Raw genomic sequence first — 22,716 nt, 5'->3', positions numbered from 1 at the left:
CATACAAAAAAAAAACAACCACTGGTAGCATTTCATCTTCACCATAAACATAATGTTGTTTTCTGAATTAATGAACGCTGTTCCTGATACATGCAAAGACCATGAAGATGTTGAAACTTCTCACTTTACATTTTCATACCTGCTTATACTGCATTTATACAGCATTCCACTGCTAGTGTGCTGTGCTTGCAAGTTTGTGATGCTCTGTTTTCTTTCTCTGTAAAATGAGAGATATTATTTGTATGCTATTCTTAGTGTTCTTGCACCTAAGAGATGAAAAACAGTGCTAACTTGGAAGAACCATTATATTGATGGGTGTCGATAGTGACTACATTGTGCTGCTGGATTGCACTGTAGATTTGACCCTTTCCTTGGACACACACACAAATGTTTGCAGACCTTTAATCATGAACAAATATGTACAGGTTTAGCTGTGCAGCTGAAACTCACCTTTTTGTACCCAGCATAGTTTCATGTTTTTTATGCTAAAATTCATTTTTCTGTGCCCTCTAGCATCATAAAGTCATGTACTGGAAAAATAAAGTTAAGGAGATCGTGTGTTCGTGTTCCATTTCTGCCATTTCACCTGGCAGGAGTCCTAGGAAGTGAAGAAGGGTATGAAGCTTTGGTCATCAGTGCAGACAGCAGCATGTGCCTTACTCCATGGCCACCACAGCCCATGTGAGCACACAGAGGTGAGCCATGAGGGTTGCCTCAGCACAGATGACTGTTTCCTCTGGCTCCTTGCACCTGCATCTCCCCAAAGCTTATGGGAAAACTGGATATGTGGACTTTGTGTAGCATTTCATGTTACAGAAACAGGTGTGTTTTTTGCTTCCCACTGCCTTAGCACACAGAAGTGTTGCTAAAAGGAATTATACTATGCATTATTTTGGCCTTGAGATCTCAAGATTTATTTTTGTAGCCTAAGATGCGTGCCTCAATAACCTCCTTTATTTAATAGCCCCCAACTTGTTTTCTTATTTGAACTTTGGAGATGCTTATAGTATAGTCTCATTATCCTCCCCTAATATTTTCTTTTGCTTTGGCAACTCTTAGTTTTGTTCGGAAACTGCAGTGGGGCCAGTGGATCAACTGTCAAACTATTGCTTCCTGCTACAAGCACCATTAAAAATGGATCATCTGGGGCTAAGTTGAATTTCTGTGAGGCCAGGTGCAGATGTAATGGAAGAATAAATGCAGCCTACAATAGCACTGGGAAAAAAGCTTATAAGAGTCTTTTTCTGTTGCGTTCCCCTCACAAAGGGCACAAACAAGTGAAAGAAGTCAAACTGGAAGAGGAGTGAAAGGTAAAACAATATGACAGTCCTAAAAAGGTGGGAAGAAACTTTGACCACATAGGACTGACTCCAGATGCTCTTCTATATGCATAATAATTGACTTCTCTCTTCCATGAGTAACACAATTGTAATCAGTAAAGATACTCACATAAGTAAAACACAAAATGTTAAGCTCTCAGGCAGAGATGAGGTTGATCTGTCAGTAGGGGCAGCAATGTGGGTGCTCAGTCTTTATTTCAGGTAAATTAATGGGAGTCAGATCTGCAGCAAATTATGGATGCAAGAAAAAATCTTTGTGTGGCTAGAAGTGTGGATCTGGAATGGTGGAACCCAGAGGCTTCATAAAATGTGCAAGGCAAGATGAACATCAGCATGCTGTGATACTCTGTTCTATAGAAAACACTGAGGAATTGGGAACAGGAGAAATTTATTCCACACAAAATCCTGGAGCATTATAATACAGTAATCACAATATAGTCAAGAAGTCAGGCTTGTTGTCAGCTCATTAATGCATTCTGTGCAGTGCAAGATTTATGTTTTCTGTCACTGCTGTGTACTTTTGTTCACCCATGAGACACACAAACAAACTTGGGACTGCAGCTGGAAATCATTGACAGAGGTGCCTCTCCCATGACAAAGATCATCGTGTGCAAGTGGACATTAACTGTCATTATTCTGATCAGATTAAGTTATCCAAAGAATGATTAGGAATACCTGGTTTCAATTCTTTGGCAAAATCTCTCAGAGCAGCAGCGAGCATCAGCCCTGGAGTACAGTGGACAGAACTGATAGGTTTTCCAGATACTGAAACAGGAGAACTTTTTCAGCCTGAGGTGGATGTGGGCTTCTGAGTTTTAGGAGAAAACTGTAAGCATTTCCCAGTTTGTTGCTGATGCACACTGAATGCACTTGAGGATTGCTTTATTACAAATTTCTCTTTCACTCCTTCTTCTCATCTGACATCTCTTTTATTACCCATACTGGTGGAATTCTCTGTGAAATTCATGTATTTCTGTCAGCATACCCAAAGGAGGCAGAGCAAACAATAAATATAAATGATAGGCCTAGAAAGATTATTAATGTAACACCATTTATTTCCTAATTCTTAGTGCTTTGACTTTTCCCAAAGGAAATGGAATACATTCTAAGTAAATAAAAAACCATCTTGTTTCGTGTGAATTCCCTTCCTGATATCATCCCAACCCTCATAATCAGATATTGGTAATCTGATAAACAAATGATTATATGGATTCCTTACATTTGAACAGAGTCATCCAGTTCCTCAGGGAGAGGTATGTAAACTGCAAGCTGGTGTTCAGCCATTCATCTTCCACTCTGTCACAGGGAACAAGAAATAAAGAAGGGACTTTCTTGAGCAAAATGTCCAGTTTAATGAATATAATTTCCTTTTATGACAGTTACCCAAAAGGAAGCTACTTGATGTAATCTTTTTCAGTTTCAGCAAAGCTCTCATGGTATCCTTCTGCACAAAATGTCCAGCACAGATTGACAAAAACATAATGCGATGGGTGAACAACTGGCTGACAAGTTGGGCTCAAAGGGTTATAGAAAATGGTATTATTTTCTGTGTTTCAATGGAAATAACAGGAACCTTCAGAAAGTCTTTGCTGAGACTTACTTATCAGAGTTGCCACTGTTGGGAAAGCTATAGAAATGTTTTATAAAAATGATATATCTGATAAGCTGCAACCTGGGTTTAACCATGGGTTCTACAATGAAATTTTGAGAGTTGTTTTTTTTTTTTTTTTTGTCCAAAAATCAGTCTCTTAATGCAAAGGAGGTGTACAAATGGAAAACACAACAGAAACATTATGAGAGCACCCCGCAGTTGACCTTGATGGAGTCATCAGAGGAGCATACACCTGCATTGTGTTGGACCGAAGGAACATCTGAAAGTCAGATACAACTGACAGAGATGCCTCAACAGGAATGTGAGAACAGATGTGCACACTAGTCCTTCTCCTGCTATAAAGAGTTAGCAGCTTAGGGCTTGCAGACCTCTGGATTTCAATCACATGTCAAGTTCAACAGTCACCAACGGAACTATATTCCTGACAAATCTCTCTCACTCCCCTTTGGGCCCCTGTACATGTGCATCATTCAGATTTTTTTCTGTGAACTCTTACTGCAGCATAATCCTTTCACACCCCTAGGGGCATCTGTTTGTTTGAAACAAAACACCACCTGAGCCTGGCTTTTACTGTGGACTTCAGCACCTACTCTGAGCAATAGTGTTCAACAGCTATAAGAGAAGGCCTCATTTCTAATAAGTTGTTTTCCCTATGGCTATGTTCCCTCTTGAACTTTGAAGGAAGCCTTTCATTTAGTTTCAAGTAATACCTTCCTGTCTTGATAATAAATATACTTTGCTCTTTTGGAGAGGACCTGGTGTTGTTCTCACTATACAATATATATAAAAGATGCCTTGGGTAAGTCTTGGTGGCCAAAACAAAAGGGATGCCTTGTTCAGTGCACTGCAAATGAGCGTGGCTATGTGCTGATTTTGGCTCGCTCATTTCCTATTCCACCCTAGCATTTGTAAATTAAACTCCTATTTTCAGAATTCCAAAGATTGTTCCAAAGTTTATGTGATTCCTTTAATTATGGCATGAAGTAGGGGCAAATGCATTCCAAGAAACCAACAATTACCTGGAACATGTTATTACAGTGAGACTTGTGTAGATCTGTAGCATCTGTGAAACTCCATGCAACATAACTGAAGAAACTGCTGAAAATGGATTGACAAGGTTACAATAAAGAAGTCTCAAAAAACTACTGTCTTCTTTCAGTACCATAATTTGTGTCATAGAATCACAGTTCAAGTGGAACTGCCATTTGAACTCCCACTGGAACTGCCATTTGAACAAATCTCACATTTTAGTGCTGAAAAATAACCCGAATACAATCAGAATTGTTTTTTTCTCTTAATGCATATATCCTTGTCAGTACTATCACTGAAAGAAAGTCTATTCTTTTTTATCAGAGATAATGCAAAAAAAAAAAAAACCAAAAAAAAACAAAAAACAAAAAGAAAAACAAGAACAGAAAACAAAACAAAAAAAACCAACCTGACAACTCAGTGCAAGACTTGCTTTCTGTATCAGGGTCATGTGGAGTGGGTGTTCTTCAAATGTTCCCGAAATAAATGTCTGTTACACCATAATTTATGCTATGTTTTGTTTATTAGGTCCTCCATAAAGTTTTGTTTGTAAATGGCTGCATAGCAAGCCTCCAATTCTTAAAGAATTAGAATGGAAATGTCACCCCTCATTTAAAATTTAGAGTAGTAAAAACACTGAAAAAATAGAAACATCAAAATTATCCTGAGTTTCCTCCATTGCAGCTGATTAGCACAAGATTTATTGCAATGAGGTTATGCACTGTAGGCACTGGATGTGTTCAGATGGCTCCAGGCAACCTCATGGCCTTCATTACATTCTGTTGTGAAATACAAGTCGGTTTTCTGTGACCTTGGAAAGGTAGGCTTCACTTTTCCATTGTAATACTTCTGTGTGCTTGTCTGTCTTGTACAGCTGGACTCATGGCAACCTGATTCCTTCCTGGTGAAAGGGAATTAAGTCCCTTCTGCATAAGAAAAATTCTGTCAAAATGATGATGCAGTAAGTAGTGCTCACTTATTTGAGAGACCTTTTACACTTTAGTGCCTCAGTAATCAGTTGGGAACCAGAACAGTAATAGGTGTGATGTCTGCAAAACTCCCTGTCACTCCTAAGAAAACAAAACTCTAAGGTAAATATATTTTTCCTCTACTTACACTGTGATTTCAGTGCTACTGAGAGCTTTATGAAAAAAAGCACCTTGGTAACAAATATAAAGTCTTCCCTGCTTGTTTTCTTTTCTCTTTTACATTCTTCCTTCCCTAGATTCTGTGACTTCTGGTTGTTTTTTTTCTGTTTCTGTACTGCCAGTCTGAAACTAGTCCAGCAGCTGTCTCAGACCTTTCCGCCCTAAACTCACTCTTTCTCTCTCTCACTTTAAAAAGCAGTGCTGAAAATACGTCTTTAGTGAAGTCTCCTGAGAATGCTGACGTGTCACTCAAGCCCTGGTATTTAAAGCTGGGAATATTTTCCTGGTTGCACAAAAGTAAAAGGAATATGATCTGGTTTTCTGATGCTGAACATGCATTGTTGAATAAACATTTTATCTCCTCAAGAGGAGCAATGATGAAGAAAGCATGTTAGCAAGCTGGGATGCAATCTGCAAGGAAAGAACATTGAATCCTTAAGTATGCATCTAAAAGCTCTGGAAACAGGTACATGAGTTTCAGAAGAAACATCAGACTTGTGCTTATACATCACTGAAAAGCAGTGATAGCAGTGTTGTAGCAAGGACTGCAGGTGTGAGTTCGTCTCCTCCTCTGCATTTTGAGTACTAGTAACAAATTCATGAAAGATGGCTGCTTTGCTGTGAATCGGTGTTTCATTGCTGACATTCACGTAAAACTGAAACAGATGCATCGTCCTGACTGAGGGTATACAGGATACATAGCATCATGCTACAAATACAGTTCTTTGATGGGGTGCAAGTATCAGTACTTTTTAGTACTGAGATCAAAAATACCAGATAAACAAATCAAGGAATTCAAATATGCACATCTAAACTTACTTCTTAAATTGGCACCTTTTAGGAGAGGTTATCTTAGATGTCTGTCCATCAAAGTGAATAATTTCTCTAGCTGTTAGCAACTAGGGCTAATGAAGAGCATTGATTGTTCTATAAATGATTCTTTCTTAGCACAAATTTCTTGTGAGTTTGGTCCAACAGCTTTTACAGCATCACTTAACTTGCCTTAAGTGTAAAGGTAACCCATCCCATGGTAATTGCTATCAACTTCTTCAGTGGTTGTTACTGCGTGATGATGAGGGATATTTCTGTTATAAATCTTCTGGTTTGCTTAGAAAATGGAGAGCTGTACCTGCTACTCTGAAATAGCTCTACCGAACATTCCGCAAGGAAGACAATTTGATTTCAGAGTCAGTTTTTTGCATTAAGTTTTTTAGACATAGTGTCTCAGTCTGCAAAACTGCAACTATTTAGACTTGCCATTCATTGCTTAGCATTGGGCTAGTCTTCCGGTTCTGCATGTAAGGAAATTGGAGGAAGAATAAACAAATCTCTTTTTAAAACTCAAATTACCTCGACTTTCTGCTGCATGATGCCATTAATGTTAAGTAAAATGTGATGTTACTTATTATGATGTTACTTTCATACAGCAACAAACGCACTGTGTGCTTCAACTACATCAAAGTTAACAAGTTAATTCTAAGACATGTAATCCATGAAAGTAAAATTGGTATTTCATATATGCAGGGGGGATGCCATGTCCACCCAAACTCCTATAGGCCATTGACTTACAAAGCTTCTCTCCAGGGTTTAGAAAAATTGTTTCAATCTTTCTTCTACTGTAAAAGTGAAGGCATTTCAGTTCATGTGATAACAATAAGTTTAAACAGAAGTCTGTCTCACCAAATCATATCATATATGTTGGCGTTCACTGGACTGTAGTCTGGATTAGGTTTTGCAGTTTTACTTTTTAATTTCCTTTTTAGAGTGCTGCTAATGTATATATGATTTATTCCTCCAGGTTCTGCCCAGATGCCACCATACTTTTCACCTTTGATTTACTCGGTGGGACAAGACCAATTAGAGAAATCCCTGTTTGAAACTCTGGATGAAAACATACATGAGAAAACAAAATTAGAAAGGAAACCAAAGGGTTTTCATAAAGGAAGTGTCTTTAAATGGACTCCTGATTACTGCATGCTGTCTGCTGCTATTACATTGACTACATTTACTTTTGTAAAAACTTTCTTAAATTATTTACATTTCTTGTCCCATTTGTTCTGTTGAATTTGATTATCCTGATGGTTACAAGCCTGATAATTTCCACCTCGAACTTATTAACAAATAATTTAAACCTATTTTTTCACGTGTTTAAATTGTTTACAGGGTTAAATAGTAAATCCATCCCTCTGATGCTCATCTTCGTTATCTGATCACATAAAATGCAATGTGATTGGAATTATGGTTTTTCTATGTGCCCAAAGCATTGTTCTCTACATCTGATACATGAATTAATCTAACAATGACTTGTTCCTCTGTCAAGAACCCTTATGCTTATTGCATCCTCAGTTACAACAACATTGTTATTATGCTAAAATTAGCTTATGGAAATGACACTAATTTGGTTTTGGTTGATTTAGAGAGAAACAGGCAAGGAAAAAGCGAATTATAATCACTGGTAGGCTGCTTAAGTGACTGCAGTGATCTAAGAAGCTGTTTTCTTTAATGATAGTTTTTGTAAAGCTTCACACATTAAAATTCAACCATATTGGAATGAATATATGAAGTTATACCCAAGATATGAATTTGTTCACTATTACGGAGTGAGAAACATTTTAATTCATATCTCTGGAAGCTAAGGAAAGTGATTGCCAGGCTGCAAATTATGCTTTGTCTTACATATTGTAAGTTATTAAGCAAATCACATTGGAGATCGCATTAGTGAATTAGTGTCTAATTCATCAATCAAAAATTCTCATTTTTGCTTCCATGCCAGTATCATCATTTACAATCCCATCCCATGCATTTTGCCATTCAATCTCACTACAAAATGATTAACATCTTATTTTCCATGGTACTTATACACTTCTTGTGCAACATCATTCATATAGATTCATTTCCAGCCACAACTTTTCCTAAGGGTTGATGAAGGCCTATCTTGAATCTGTTAACCCTGTGTGGCTGTAAAGTACTTTTTATTGGTCATAGTGCTCACTAACTTTTTCTATAGTTTTGTTCAAGTTTTAAATAAGAGCTCACAGAAACATGCCATAGCAGCATTACACTAAAAATAATATTTCTGTTTTCACAGAATCACACAGAATCACAGAATCACCCGGGCTGGAAGGGACCCCAAGGATCATGTAGTTCCAACCCCCCTGCCTAGCAGGGCCACCAAACATACACATTCAGATCAGGTTGCCCAGGACCCCGTCCAACCTGGCCTTAAACACGTCCAAGGATGGGGCATCGGGGTTTTGCCAGGCTTCCCATAGGATAAATATTGACATGTTGCTGGACTGGGGCTAGAGGGAGTGACTTGCTATCCTAGCTTTGAAGTGTGATTTAAATTCAGCTAAAATCAGTGTTTGGACACTTTTTCTACTGACTTAATACCTAGAATAATGGTAAATACAGTCACTCAAGCCACAATGTCTCTTTTATGCAGTGATATTCCATGGAGAACTAAAATTCACTCTATTATAAAATGGTGAGGGTTGCTATGTCTCCCCAGAATATGATACTACTGAGGCACATATACATACTTTCATACTGTAGAGTTATGCCTGATGCACAGAGAACAAAATGGAGCCTACAGAAACCTGACATTAACAGAAACAAATTGTGAGGAGTCTCTCTCTCTTAGAAGGCAGGACTAATACTAGGAAGCTCTGCAGAAACCATTCCACCTTCTGAAGGGAGAGGAAATGAAATGATGCGGTTGGTATTTGGATTAAGGCTGAATGAACAAGATGCCTCCTCTAGATGCTGCTTGCGCAAAACTAATGCTTGAGGGAGCATTGTGAGAATGAGAATTCATTTTGCCCCCATTGCTTTTGAAAACATCACCATCCTTTCTCCTAGTGTGACATCATCCCTTACAGCATGGGACTGCCGACTTCACTGTAGACAGAGAAAGAAGTTTATTTTCCCCAGTCACAATCTTGCATTTTTTAGGCATGCTAAAATTCATTTGAAAAGAGAAGGAAAGAAATGAAACCTAGAGATGATTTTGAAATCTCTGTTTTAAACTTCTCTGCGTTCTCTCTGAAGGCCAGTATTTCTCTTTGCATTTGCTTCATTTTATATGAAACTGATGAAATTCATATGCAGCTCCTCCAGTTAGGTAAGTATTTCCACAAAAGCAACAGTAATCAAATTCAGCTATTGGCAGAAACGTACAAAGTGTAATGCTGCCAGAATAGTGAACTTCACTATACTGTGAGTTCAGACTTTCACAAAGAATCAGGGTTTGAAAGTCTGTACAATAGCATCATATTTCACAGTTTTAAAGCACTTTAATTTTAGCCTAAGAAGATTGTTTTCCTGTCCTATATACACTCACTGTGCATATCAGTGCTTCCTATAGATCAGGCTGGATGGGCTCTGAGCAACCTGATGTGGCTGTAGGTGTTCCTGTTCATTGCAGGAAGCAGGAATGAATGACTGTTAAACGTCCCTTCCAACTCACACCATTCTCTGATTCTATAGCAGTTCTAGAACTGGCTGCCCCCAGTGCTCTCCTGGTGTAGACTATGGGCTGTTTAGTACAGAAGTTACTGCAGTGCCTGTAAGGCAATGCCAACACAAAATCAAACTAACATCTAATTTAGAGAAGTGACGTTCATTCAGTGCAAACTGGGCTGTGTGGAAAATCTCTCCTTAGTGCTTTGCTGAAGTAAGGCAGCGATCTGTGGGATGAAGATGATAGGGAATTATCTGAAAATAAAAAATGCAAGCTGAGGTAAGAGGAGCGACGTGGCTGTCAGTAACAATAGTTATTTAGAATCAACCAGAGGAGGTCAAGCCTTAGCCTCAGCATGCCAAATAAAGTTATTCTAAATGATAGAGTGGGAATTCCAAATAGACTATGGCCAATCCGCTCAGAGCTCACTGAACCACAGTGCAAGGCACGACATTTAGGATCACCAGAAACACAGCAGGAGTGGGGAGCTCCCTTTTGCTCCAACTCCTCATTTTCCTGTCTGGGTAAGGATCCCGCTTCACTCACTCAACCCATCTTCGTGTACATTTCACACACACAAGAAGCTGGGACGATGCATGCATGTGCAGCGTTGTGTCTAACAGAAAACTCAGTCTCTCATGGTTGGCTCACCAGCAAACGTAAGGAAATCCACTTCTCCATTTTTCTTCAGGCAGTGCAGTGCATACCTCACATGAACTTGCCAAGTCCAAATCAAGAGTTTATACAGACTGTTGTGCAACTGCTGCAGCAAAACCAGGGCTTCCTCTTGTGATTTAAAAGCAGGTAACTAGTCACTGAAGAAAGAAGGCATCGTCACTCCTTTTATCAATATTAAAATTAAGGGTGCTCAGTAGACTGTCCTTCCATTCTCTCTATATGGATGATAATTTCAAAGAATTTAAATATATTCTTAAAAATGAAGATTTCATGTAAGCTTTGTGAACATTAACAAGAAAGTAAAAGAGATGAAAGGAGCTGCTGATTCTAATTGAAGCAAACTTTAAGAACAAGGTATTATCTTCCAGCTTCCGTAGCAGAAAGAAACTAAAATTAATGGGAATCCAAAAAGTGAAAAAGAGATTCATAGCTCTGTCTACTTCTGAGAACTTATTGCTTTTTATAATCCGATGCCACTATACTAAAATCAGAACCAAGCAAATGTGCTCTGAGTTTTTCTTCTTCCACATATGACCTGGGTGATTCACCACCTTTGGTACAAAGGATGAATTTCTTTGCACCAACGTCAACCTCAAGGCAATCATGAGTCAAGCAGTGACACCGTGGACTCAATCTATGAGGACATATGACATACATGGCATCCTTGAATTTCACCTGCAGATTCTGTGTGACAATTATTTTTCTAATCTTATTTTCACCTATTCCAACAAGTATATGCTTACAGTCAGGAAGATCCTTATCTGAAGAGCCAAGAACAAAAACTGAGAAATGCATTTTTTATGAAAGCACTTCCTAAGTATTTGCCCAGACATATGAATACATATGTATCCATACCCATAATTCTGTGGGTGTATGTCAGCTTTGTTCTGGTCCACACTGAATAGAACATGGAGCAGTCCCGTTTCCAGAGGTGACTGTTTAAAGATGGAGGGAAAAGAAATCATCTTTGATAGCAAACACTAAACTAGCACAGGAAGATCAGTGAACTGGTTTCTTGCCCATCTAAAATTAATTGGCTGGGCTAGAAACGGGAAGGCTACATAGTTTAAATAAGCTTTTGGAGGCTGAAGTAATGAACACACCAATAGCGGGTCAGTTGATCATCCAGAATATGCCCTGTGCTATAAGAAAATCCAGAAGCATTACATTCCATACAATTTGGTGTCCTATTATTGCTATTTACCACATTTTCAATATACGGTCAGTCTTTTTCTTTCCAAGACTCCCCAGCTGCTGCTTGCTCAGCCTTTCACGCTTTCCTTTCATACTCCCTAGCAAGAAGCAGGGAGCAGATTGCTGCATGAGGCACATGCAGTGCCTGGAAGGCTACAGGGGCACAGGGGGCCACATGTGCTTCCTATGCTTCTTGCATTTTCAACTGAGGAATGCTTTGCTGACTGCAAAAGACACAGACTTCTTCTTCAGAGAGAAGAAGAGCTTTCAGACAAGGATGTGAGGGAAGTCTTGGTTACAACTACCTCCTCTTCTAAACGCAACCAGTTCTGGTTCTTCACAGTGTCTACTCCACTTTTTGTTGTTTTAGGCTTGTAACAGGACAGACTTTTAAAAAATTTCCTCTTTACTAGACTGCTGGATTTAACATTTATTCAGAGGGCAACAGCCTGCCCAATCAGCCTGCTGGGATTTGCCCAATGAAAACACCTCTCTATTGCAAGCCTGTAACCCCTTGCAAGTGAGCACACAGCTAAGGAAGCAGGGAGAGAAATTCCTCTAGATCTTCCCTTTTGCAGCTTCTCATTAAATTATATCTCTGTGCTCATTTTCTTCAATTTTTTTTATTTCATGTAGCATAGGTGGCATGGCTGTGAGTCTGTGGAAGAACTTAGCCACAGTAGCAACATGCATTCTCTTTTATTATTATTTTTGTTTAGTAATGGAAAAAAAGCCATCACTCTCTCTGTGTTCCTCATCATAGGTAGATGTGCTGAAAAGTGTGGATGAGAATCTCAGGCAGGAGCTACTCTACTGCCATGTTTTTCCAGAGCAGAAAGGGGCTGAGGAGAAGGTACAAATTAGGCTCCACAATAGATAGATATATAGACAGACAGACAGACAGACAGATATATAGATGGGGCTATTTTCCCAGCTACCCATATGAATGTCTCCCCTGAGCTTGGGACACAGGGGCTGTCGCCATGCTCGTGTTTGTGTGTTGAACCACTGCTAAAAAAACTTTGCCTGGACATCAGTGGGGACCACGGAGGGAAATAAGTCCTTTTTCAAACAGCTTTTCCTGCGTTTCACTGTCCTTAGAATGGGGTGAGTTCTGCAGCTCAGTAACAGCTAAGTCAGGCTCCTCCTCCTGTTTTAACTTTTTTTTGTGTGTGTGTACAGCCCACTGACTACGTGGACACTGCATGGAGCAGAGCCAGGGCAAGGGGCAGAGAAGAATGCCTCAGCGTCAGAACCTCTCTCCCTTTTCACAAACCTAGCAGCTCTGGCAATTCATCTCATAGCTCAGCATTTACCAGGGGAAGAGAGAGAATTTAAGGAATAAAAGCTTCAAATGAACATTTGTTGCAGAAGAGCTGCAGTGATTTTCCATATCTTCAGTCTCAAATATTTTCAGCTTGGCTATGTGGCAGGAACATTTTCTTAGCACTTTTGTATCTCTGCCTTAACCTCTAATTCCTTTGTATCTGTGGGAAACTCTGTGCTGATAAGCCCTGTTGATTAATAGACACAATTTGACACTCTCCAGTTTACCCTGGCTGAGATGCGTTGAGAATCAACCTGGCCCTTAATCATAAAGATACTTAAACAATTGTAATTTTATTTATTTGTTTGTTTGTTTGTTTGTTTGCAGAGGTTATGTTGTACTACAAACACTTCTGGTTGTTATTGTCTCTTCTCTTGACTTGGGCTCATTACCCAAAAATATATGTGCTGCATGCTGAAGTGTAACATACACAAGAAGATCAAGGCACTTGAAAATTGCATTTGGAGGGGCGGAGGAAGAGTGGGAGTGGACTGGGCATGACTGTGTGGCAAGGATACATGACTATGCCTAGAGTTCGTTGGTGTAGTGTGGAAACATGGAGCCCTCTGAACTGCTGAGGATTTGTTAGAATGGGGTCAGTACCTTCAGGAGGTTTGTTGGATACTTAAGGGATTTAAGAAGGTGCCAAGAAGGAAGGACCGAGTAATGATTTGTCGAGTATCATAGGGAGAACTGATAGTGTGCTATGAGATGCAGGGGTCTTCTGGCACATCTCTGAGATTATGATCAGGCTCTAGAAAAAAGAAAAGGTTACTAAATAACAGTGGAATTTTCTCAGAAATTGTGGGAAAGGGCAAAATCAGGTAGAAGGCAGGAAAATTGTCTCAAAACAAAATTCTCTCTGTCCCTGTACTGTATTTCTATAGCACTGAAATCAGAATCACAGAATCACAGAATTGTAGGGGTTGGAAGGGACCTCCAGAGATCATCGAGTCCAACTCCCTGCCAAAGCAGGTTCCCTACAGCAGGTCGCACAGGTAGGCATCCAGGCAGGTCTTGAACATCTCCAGAGGAGACTCCACCACCTCCCTGGGCAGCCTGTTCCAGCGCTCCGTCACCCTCACCGTAAAGAAGTTCTTGCGCACAGCAGTCAGTCATCTTCTATAGCAGCTTTGTTTTATTTTTTCTAGCTGGGAAGATAAAGCCAAGAGGACACCTCCATCAGGGTCTCACTTTGTTCTACTATAAGGATATTCCTCTCAAACAGAAGTGAGTTTTAGATTTAGGCCACTCAGTTATGTTTACCAATGTTTTTCTTTGTTACTTGAGCTCTATTAACTTGAAAAACAAATATGAATGTGTATGACCCAATGATTGCTTTACAGAGCACTCTGCTCCTGAGTTGACATTTGATAATCTCCATCTTCTGTTTGCATTTTGGGAGTCATAGACCTACTCTGTAACATCTTCCTAAGCTGCTCATCATCCTGTAATGCTCTTTCAGCTCAGGTTGAAGTGTGTTTGGTTATCATTAGACAATCAATTGATCAAATACACTGAAACAGGAACAAAAGTACCAAAACTTTCCCTATGCCTGGGCCAATGGATGTGTCAGGGGAACACGTAGGACCAGCTGAATTACGTCTATTCCCTAAGCCACAAAATAGGGATTTTCAGTAATTTAAGAAAATGACAAGAGCCTTGAGACCCATTTCTGAAGGTCCCTTGTAGCCTTATGGGATTCATAATGCCCCATCTGCTGCCATAAATCTCTTTAGCAGGTGGAGCCATGGGCTCATAAAATTGTCTTAGGACCCCCGGTTTTCTTAAAAATTCCTCTTGTGATGTGGGGAATTATGAGAGCTGTGTGCTTCAGAATCCTCCTGCAGCTGCTCCTCCATCCATATCCTGGGGTAAACCACCTCGGGGAGCACTCACATACGGAGTGGCTGATCCTTCCCACAATGGGAAAGGGAGACCTGTGCCAGATGGACCCAGTCCTCGCAGAGGTCCTCACTCACCTGAGGCTGCTATGAAGAAAGGAAAGAGAAGGCTGGGCAGCTGATAAATACAGACTGTACTCAGTAAACATTTGAGGAAAGCAAGAAAGTGAGAGAGCACATAATAGAGATAACAGAACCCAAACCGAGGAGAGTAGGCGGTGGAAAGGAAGGGAAGAGAAAATGCTGGAAAAATGCGGAGGCCAGTATTGGGGGAGATCAGCTACATTGCAGAGTTGCTCCTGGGAAGTCAGCCAGAGTATCTCTGTAGGAGTCTTCATCTCTCTGACTAAAAAACAGTCTCAAGGCCTTACACGGCATCCACTTTATGAGCTTTACCAGTTGTATGGGACACAAATATCATTAGGTATCATCAAATCTGTTCCCCTAGACAATGCCAGAAGGGAAGTTATTGGATGGACATTCAGAGAGTTCCATCTTCCTCCCTGTAAACCTCATGGCTTTTGTTAACCCCAAATAATTTGTAGCATTCTGTACTTTGTGCCTCAGTAATGTACAAAGAGAACAGCTACTTTCTAAAACTCTCCTTTTTACTTTTCTAGGAATAACCCTAATTCCAAATTTTATTTTTTTTTCAGAGGTTTAGGAGGCACAAGGGATCATGTAAGTCTATTTCCAGTACCTAAAGAGGGCCTACAGGAAAGCTGGGGAGGGACTTTTTATAAAGGAATGTAGTGACAGGACAAGGGGAAATGGTTTTAAACTGGAAGAGGGTAGATTTAGACTAGATATTAGGAAGACATTTGAAGCCATTCTTTAATGTGACAGTGGTGAGATACAGGAATGGGTTGCCCTGCAAGGTTGTGAATGCCTCCTCCCTCTCCTCCCCCCATCCTCTCCCCATGAAAGCATTGAAAGCAAGGCTGGATGGGACTTTGAAGAACATCGTCTAGAATTGTTCCTGCAGGGGATTTTGAAGTAAATGACCTTAAAGGTCTCTTCCAATTCAAACTGTTCTATGATTCTATGATTCATTTGCAGCTCTAAACTTCACTGCTGTGCTTCCTTAGAAGATCCTGCTGACTTCAGCTGGATTTTTACCTGTGAGGCCTGAAGAAATTCCTGTATCATGTGAATGAGCAGATTAGCTGAAGAACACACACTGGTAGGAAGATGCAGAGCGTGTAGGCATGTGTTCCATGCTGCAAACACTGTTGAAGATCAGTGCTTCTCTGCTGTTATGAACATCATGGCAAGCACCAGAATCCTCTGTATCTCACTTTTCTTTACCTGTAAAACAAGAACAATTGATTCTTGCAGTAATTTTCTGACTTATTTCTAATTTGGCCAAAATTCATTAGTAGACATATCACTTAATAATTTGGACACCATATTATAAGGCAGTCCTTCAAATAGTGCACAGTGGCATAGTGTTCCGGGTCTTCTGAAGGGTGGGATAGCACTCTGCAACTGTTACAAGTACTATAACCACTACACCTTTCAATATTCATCCAATTTTTATTAAACTTCCATACATTTTCCAAATACATAATGAGACCTGACAAAGAAAATCAGAATAGGATAGGGCACTGCAACACAGGGATGCAGCTTTGTGTCTCCTGGGGTCTGGTAACAGGAAACAGTGAGAGAGTGAGAGGAAGTAGCATTAAGTTGTGCCAGGGAGATTAAGGTTGAATGTTAGGAAAAATTTATGCTCACAAAGAGTGGTGAGGCACTGGCACAGGCTGCCCAGGGAAGTGGTGGAGTCACCATCGCTGCAGGTGTTCATAAAACATGCAGGTATGGCACTGAGTGAGATGGGCCAATTGGCATGGTGGGGCTGATGGTTGGATTAGATGACCTTACTGTCTTTTCCAACCTTAATATTTCTACATGATTCTATGATTCTGTGAAATTGCATTTGCATGCTAATGCTTGTGTCTCCTAAAAAGCTACAAATAGCAGTGCACGTACACACAAAATGTAAGCAGAGTATAAAGGCTTGACACGAATAAGTGAATTCCTGCAATTATAAAAATATAAAAAATAAAAATGATGGTTTGACTTTGGCTTCCATGTTCCTTCTGAAAGGCTATGCACCACCTGATCTTCAGCTGGAGCATATTGTCCTGCCCCACCTGAAATTTCTGTATTGAGTAAGAGCAGACAGTTTATAAAGCACCTTCTCAATAGCCATTTCAGGTGATGCTCTTCTCTGCCTCTGGTCAAACTTACCCATGTTGGCCACCTCTGGCACCAAGGAGATCTAAAATTTCTGAGCTGGCTTTGCTGGCTGTTGCCCAGCCCTCCTTCAGCTCAGATGGAGTAGAACCAATGTGTCCCTGGTGTGGGGAACTGGTTTGGTAGCAAGCAGAGAGAGAGGCGGGAAAGAAAGGGAGGTGGACACTACATGTTCATTCAGCTCCAATGTATTGGTGCTCTCAATGCTCGGAAAGTATTTCACTTTATTTTTTGACTCCCACAGAAGCTGAGGGTGGGCTTACTTTTATAGCAAAATTTCGCTTACTGATAACATCAGATGGATTCCTGTGTAATTTACAGCATCTTGCTCTTCTGTTTCTCCAGTAGCAAGGCAGCAGGATTTTCCACCTCTTTTCCAGGCTCCTCCTGTTTGACATTTTTCCTTTAATTTCAGTGGTGACCCATTTAGCTTTGACAAGATCCACTTTGGCACATCCAGAAAGCTTCCACAAGGGTTGAATTAGGATACCTATTCCTCATTAACCCTTTTAAGCCATTTAATATGGCTTCAAATGTATAATGCAACAAAGTTGGAGCATAACTTTGAAACAAAATGTATCTAATTATTATGAGGACTGTAGCTTTGAAAAATAGCAATCTTCTCACAGTGAAAACCAATAATACAGAATCATAGAATCAGGTTGGAAGAGACCTCTAAGATCATCTAGTCCAACCATCCACTTACCACCAATATTGCCCACTAATATCAGCAAAAAAAGTGTTCTAAATGTTGAGTGAAACATCCACAAATTAATCTGACTTGAAAACATGGCTAGAGGACTGTTTGCATAATAAATTAGGCTTAATTGACTATTTCATGAATACCAGACTTTTAATTCTCAAACTAAGATGAGGGATGGCTACTTTCTTTAATAAATGCTCCATTTGTGCAGCACACCCTCAAACTTATTCAGAGTGAAAAAAATTATATACCATTTTTTTCAAAACCTCACTACTGTATTTTTAACTTTCTTTTTCATCTGGTCTTTTTCAGTATAGCAACCACTCTGTATTACAGGGTGTATCCAAATTCAGAGGAAAGCTTCTGGCCAATTGTTTTTAAGGAACTTTCCAAAGGACTGATCTGCTCCGTTTATGAGACTGAGAGTGCCACGTCGCTTGCTAGTTTTAAACACTGAGAAAACCATCATGGTTACTTGTGCAGTTCTTAATGTGGTTCTGGGTGGTAACTTTAGATTGCCAACATTGTTTTTTTTCCCCTGTCTGCAAGGATGTACCATAATTGTACTTGGCTGCAGCAATGAAAGGAGTGCAAAACTGGATCACAGGGACCCTCTAGTGTCCCTAGCCTGCACACTGCACAGCAGCCATGCCTTCTGTCTAGTACGGCAGTTAGACATTGCTCTGCACTCTTCTGAGTTAAGTATCATTCCTTCCTCTTCTTTTTTTTTTTCCCTTTGGGACTTAAAATGCACATCAGAGAAAGAAAGAAAATCCTGCTGAATACTATGGGTCAGCAGAACCATTTTTCAGCTATTCTGACTGACAAAACAATAAAAGTATTTTGAGCTGTCTTTTTCAGTATCCTGCTCCAAAGCTGTGCTTATCAACATACTCACAAAGAGTATGCTTTTCACCTCAAAGGGCCCAAAGTTTCCATTTTTATTGATCTCTTCATGCGTCTCTGAGATCACCCCATGCCCATCGCTCTGTGGGCAGCAGCCCATGCTTCTACTCACCTTCAGTGCCTGGAGCTAGCAGCTGGAAAACCAGGAGCTGCAGGGTGAGAAGGGAGGGGTGGGGTCACCAAGGGATTTAGGAGCTGAAGATGCAGAGTTAGGATGCCCTCACGTCAGTGGAGGAGGGTGGAAGTGAGAGGGGGTTTGCAGCGTGCTGGAGGAGTCAAGGGGAGCATAGCAGGGCTGCAGGCTGGGTTCCAGCCAAAGCTTGGGTGGCAGAAGCCCAAGAAAGGGAAAATGAGGGTGGGAAAGTGAAGCTGTGAGGCGGGGCTGGGGGTGTCAAGGCTGTGCTTGCCATGTACTTCATCCCCAGCCACGCATCTGTAATGGGGAATCATGGCCAGGGTGCCTCCAAAGTGCACTGCCTTTCTCCTCCTGCTCTCTTCTTTGCGGTTAGAAACCTGCCTCCTCAGAGGGTCAGGTTCTGCAGAGGGCCGTGTGTTTGGGGAGAGTAGCTCTTCTAAGAATGCAGTCAACCTTTGTAGTTTGATCCCGGGCAGAAGTGCAGGACGCTTTCTTGCTCTGTTTGGACATTCCTGATTATATCTACAATTGAAAAGGTAAATGGGACAGGAGGTTTCATTAAATTGTGCTAACTTGTCAGAATCCCAGGGCTATTTCATCTCACTTCAAAACAAAAATAAAAGAGGAGGAGAGCCTTAAGGAAACTTTGGGCTTGACTACATCTTAGTTTGCAGACAGATTCCTCTAAGGAACATCTAGAAGCAACAAAGGGAGGGGGGGAGGAGGGAAGGAAGGAGGAAAAAACTCGCTTCAGATTGTACTCCCTACAAGACTTATTAATGTACATTCTGCTGCACAGAGTTTCATCTGGATGATTTTCTTCCCTGAAACAAGAAGGCTTTGCATGATCACAACAGATTTTTGCAGATTGTGAAATACTTTTGTTTTTACCAAATGGTTCAGCCTGACAAAAAAGGAAGAAAGCTGGTAAAAGTTCTGAAAAAGAGGAAAAAAAAATCACTTAGTTTATCCAGATGAAATGTATTTCAAACTTTACCTCATAGTTTTCTCATTTAAAATTTTAAAAATGTAAAAAAAAAAAAAAAAAAGAAAAAAAAAAAGTTTTTTTTTCATATTATTTCAAACATTTGTCCAAATCAAGAGGAATTCTGTGTAGTACTTTTCATCTTACATACCCATACATATAGCGTAGCTTCCAAGACTGAATTTAAGTTTCTGACACATAGATCATGGAAGGGACAAAGGCTGGAAAAAATCTGTGATTTACTTTGAAAGAGTCTCTGATCCATCCACTGGAACAGCAAGGCATTGCCTTGGTGCTGTATGGGATGGAACAAGCAGTGCAAGGAATAGTTTTAATCAGTATGCATCAGAAGGGTTAAAAAGTGATAAGAAAGTTCAAAAAAACTTTCTTTTGATTTTGTGAAATAGAACATTTTTGAACATTCATCATGCAAGTACACGATCCTGAGCTGGGAAACTCACTTTGATTAATTGAGATCAAGAGAGAGCTTTCATTCCAAGTCAAAATGCTTGTGTTCCATAATCACCTTTCCAGCAGGATAATGTATAGGAGCAAACTTAAAAGTATGTAAGATATTATGTAGTTTTACTGTAGGTAACTGCCAATCTTTCCACCACATGCATTTAACAAGCCATGGATTTTGTTCTTTAATTGCAATGCAGAAATGGTTGAGACCTTGTTAGTTACGTGTGGGCTGAGAGAAAAAACTTGAGAGTTCTCTATGTGAAAGATAAACTAGGGGAAACTAGCAATTATTTTCAGGCATGCTATAGGAAAAAAAAAAAAAAAGAAAAAACTGAAAGCGCTTCAGTAAAATGCTTATCCTTGGAATGAATAGTGAATTTATTGGGAGAGTAATGTTCAAGCCTTCAGAATTATTGCTCTGATGAATTATTTTGCAACAAATTACTTTCTTCCTAGTGTTACTTTATTTCTGAACTTATAGCTTCAAGTTTTTATTTTCTTGACAAAGAGAGGCCAAGTGCTGCTGGTTTTCCAGTGATGTGATCAGCCATGCTATTAAGACAGCTGTGAGTGTGCTCTGCTCACCCAACAAACCACTCCCATCTCCACCCACTTCCAACACTTCTGTAAGTCTGGCTCCACATTGTCAGTTGGGTAAGAAGCAAACTGGTCCTCCATGCATTCAGGATTAGCTAGCACATGCCAAGTGATGCTCCTGCTGCAACTGCCTCCACAAAGGAATTCATTCTGGTCTCCCTTTTCCCTTCAGAGGCTTTTTTTAGTGTTTCGAGGAACCATCTCTTTGAGGTATTTGCTGCTCCATCAGATCTGATGGAGCTTATTTATCTGTTTTTAATTTAATTGGGGGTGGAGGGAAAGGTACATTGTGATGCATAGAAAGGTATTTGCACAAGTCTTTGATTCAATGAAAATATGGTTACCATACAGTAAGGATAAGCACACTGCAGGTGTTGAGGTACTTGATGTCTAGATCCCATGAATGCTTTTGTCTGGTGTAAATTTGGTCTTTGCCCAAAAAGGAGATCTTCCCTCATCTTCTTGGTGATGTGCAATGATAGGACATGGAGTAATGGCCTAAAACTTGTACAAAGGAAGTTCCATACTAACATGCGGAACTTCTTTATGGTAAGGGTGATGGGGCACTAGTACAGTTGCCCGGAAAGGTTTTGGAGTCTCCTTTTGTGGCGATATTCAAGATCCATCTGGACTCCTACCTGTGTGACATATAGAAGGGCACCTGCTTTAGCTGGGCAGTTGGACTCTGGAAGTCCCTTTCAACCCCTGCCGTTCCATGATTCTGCGATTCGGTGATTCTCCTTATCTCTGCTGACACCAGCACTGAAGTGGCTCATGTGAACAACACTGTAGGCTGAGCAAGCTGAAAGACAGATGATTATCTGCTGGGCTAGCTGCTCAAGCCTCTCTATTTGCCTGCTCACTGTGAAAGAGCCATTTGACCTACATCTGGCTTGCTCTGCCAGAAGAAAATGTCTGATTCTTTTATAGCACAGCACAAGGAGCAGCTTTGGCCACTGGCTGACTATTAAGTCCAGAGACCTCGTTCATACCAAACTATTTTAACAGTTCTTCAGAAAAAGCCTGGGCTGCAAGAAGAGGAATAAAGGGGTATGCGCATTCTAAGAGTCAGGAAGCTCTGCCAAGAGGAGTTTGCATACAGCTCCCCCTGCCTATGAATAGTTTTGCTGCAATTGCGTTTTACGCCAGAAATGCTCAGTTGTGAGGTACTCATGAAGGGAATTGTAGCAGCGCCTTTTGGCCTCTGAAAGTGCTCACCACAGAAAAGCGGAGGCCTTTTTATTAGCAGGATAATAAATATACAGAAATCTGCCCTCCAGAACTTCCTGTGGCCCTGTATTTTTCATGTCAACCAACTCACAGAGGCCAGGTTTGAAGCAATGGGGCTAGTAAGCATTTGCTAGCAGAGATCTGAAACAGCTTGTCTATTTTTAATTTGAATGTCATCAGATTTTAATGGAATTGAAGCCCAAACTACTTCAAAACACCCTTCTGTCCTGCCAGCAAAGCTGCTGTGTATGCAGTCTAAGCTGTGCTTTTAGAAACACCTGCAGTGTTTTGTAGCTGTGACTACTTGCAGCTTAATACATCTTCAAAGGCAAGCAGTCTGTTTGTCTCTCCTCAAGGAGAGTCATTATGCATTAAATGTGTGTAATGGCCTGCATTAATGTTTGGTTTTCTGCTTTTTATCAGAAATTTGCTATTTTTCTTTTCATCATGTCAAATTATGCAAATTGAGAACACATCACATGTTTTTTCCTTTTATATGCAGGATACCAACAAAAGTAAAGTTCAAAGCAACAGTCTCACAGGTAATACACCCATGAAAATCATAGGGAATTAAATAAGCAATCTCATTATGATGAAAACCACAGGTACAATGATATCTCCAGGCATGAATGATATAGTGCAAATCACTGGAGCTATTTCAGATTTTAACTTATATTATGAAGATCTAGATGTTGTCCAGCATTAAGAATGAAACGTGGTCTGTGGATACCTCTGCCCCAT

General features: G+C 40.3%; 1 long non-coding RNA gene across 1 annotated transcript; it reads right to left on the bottom strand.

Moving 5' to 3' along the window:
• Positions 1-13,827: 13,827 nt before the first annotated feature.
• Positions 13,828-18,839, bottom strand: LOC125696316 (uncharacterized). The gene is made up of 3 exons (XR_007378275.1): positions 18,675-18,839; positions 15,814-16,002; positions 13,828-13,941 (listed from the first exon to the last, which is right to left on the bottom strand). It is a non-coding gene; the product is annotated as an uncharacterized LOC125696316 (long non-coding RNA).
• Positions 18,840-22,716: the final 3,877 nt, after the last annotated feature.

Source organism: Lagopus muta, chromosome 7 (genome assembly GCF_023343835.1).
Source record: "Lagopus muta isolate bLagMut1 chromosome 7, bLagMut1 primary, whole genome shotgun sequence".
NCBI classification, from domain to species: Eukaryota; Metazoa; Chordata; class Aves; order Galliformes; family Phasianidae; genus Lagopus; species Lagopus muta.
This window is presented reverse-complemented; position numbering and strand designations above follow the sequence as displayed.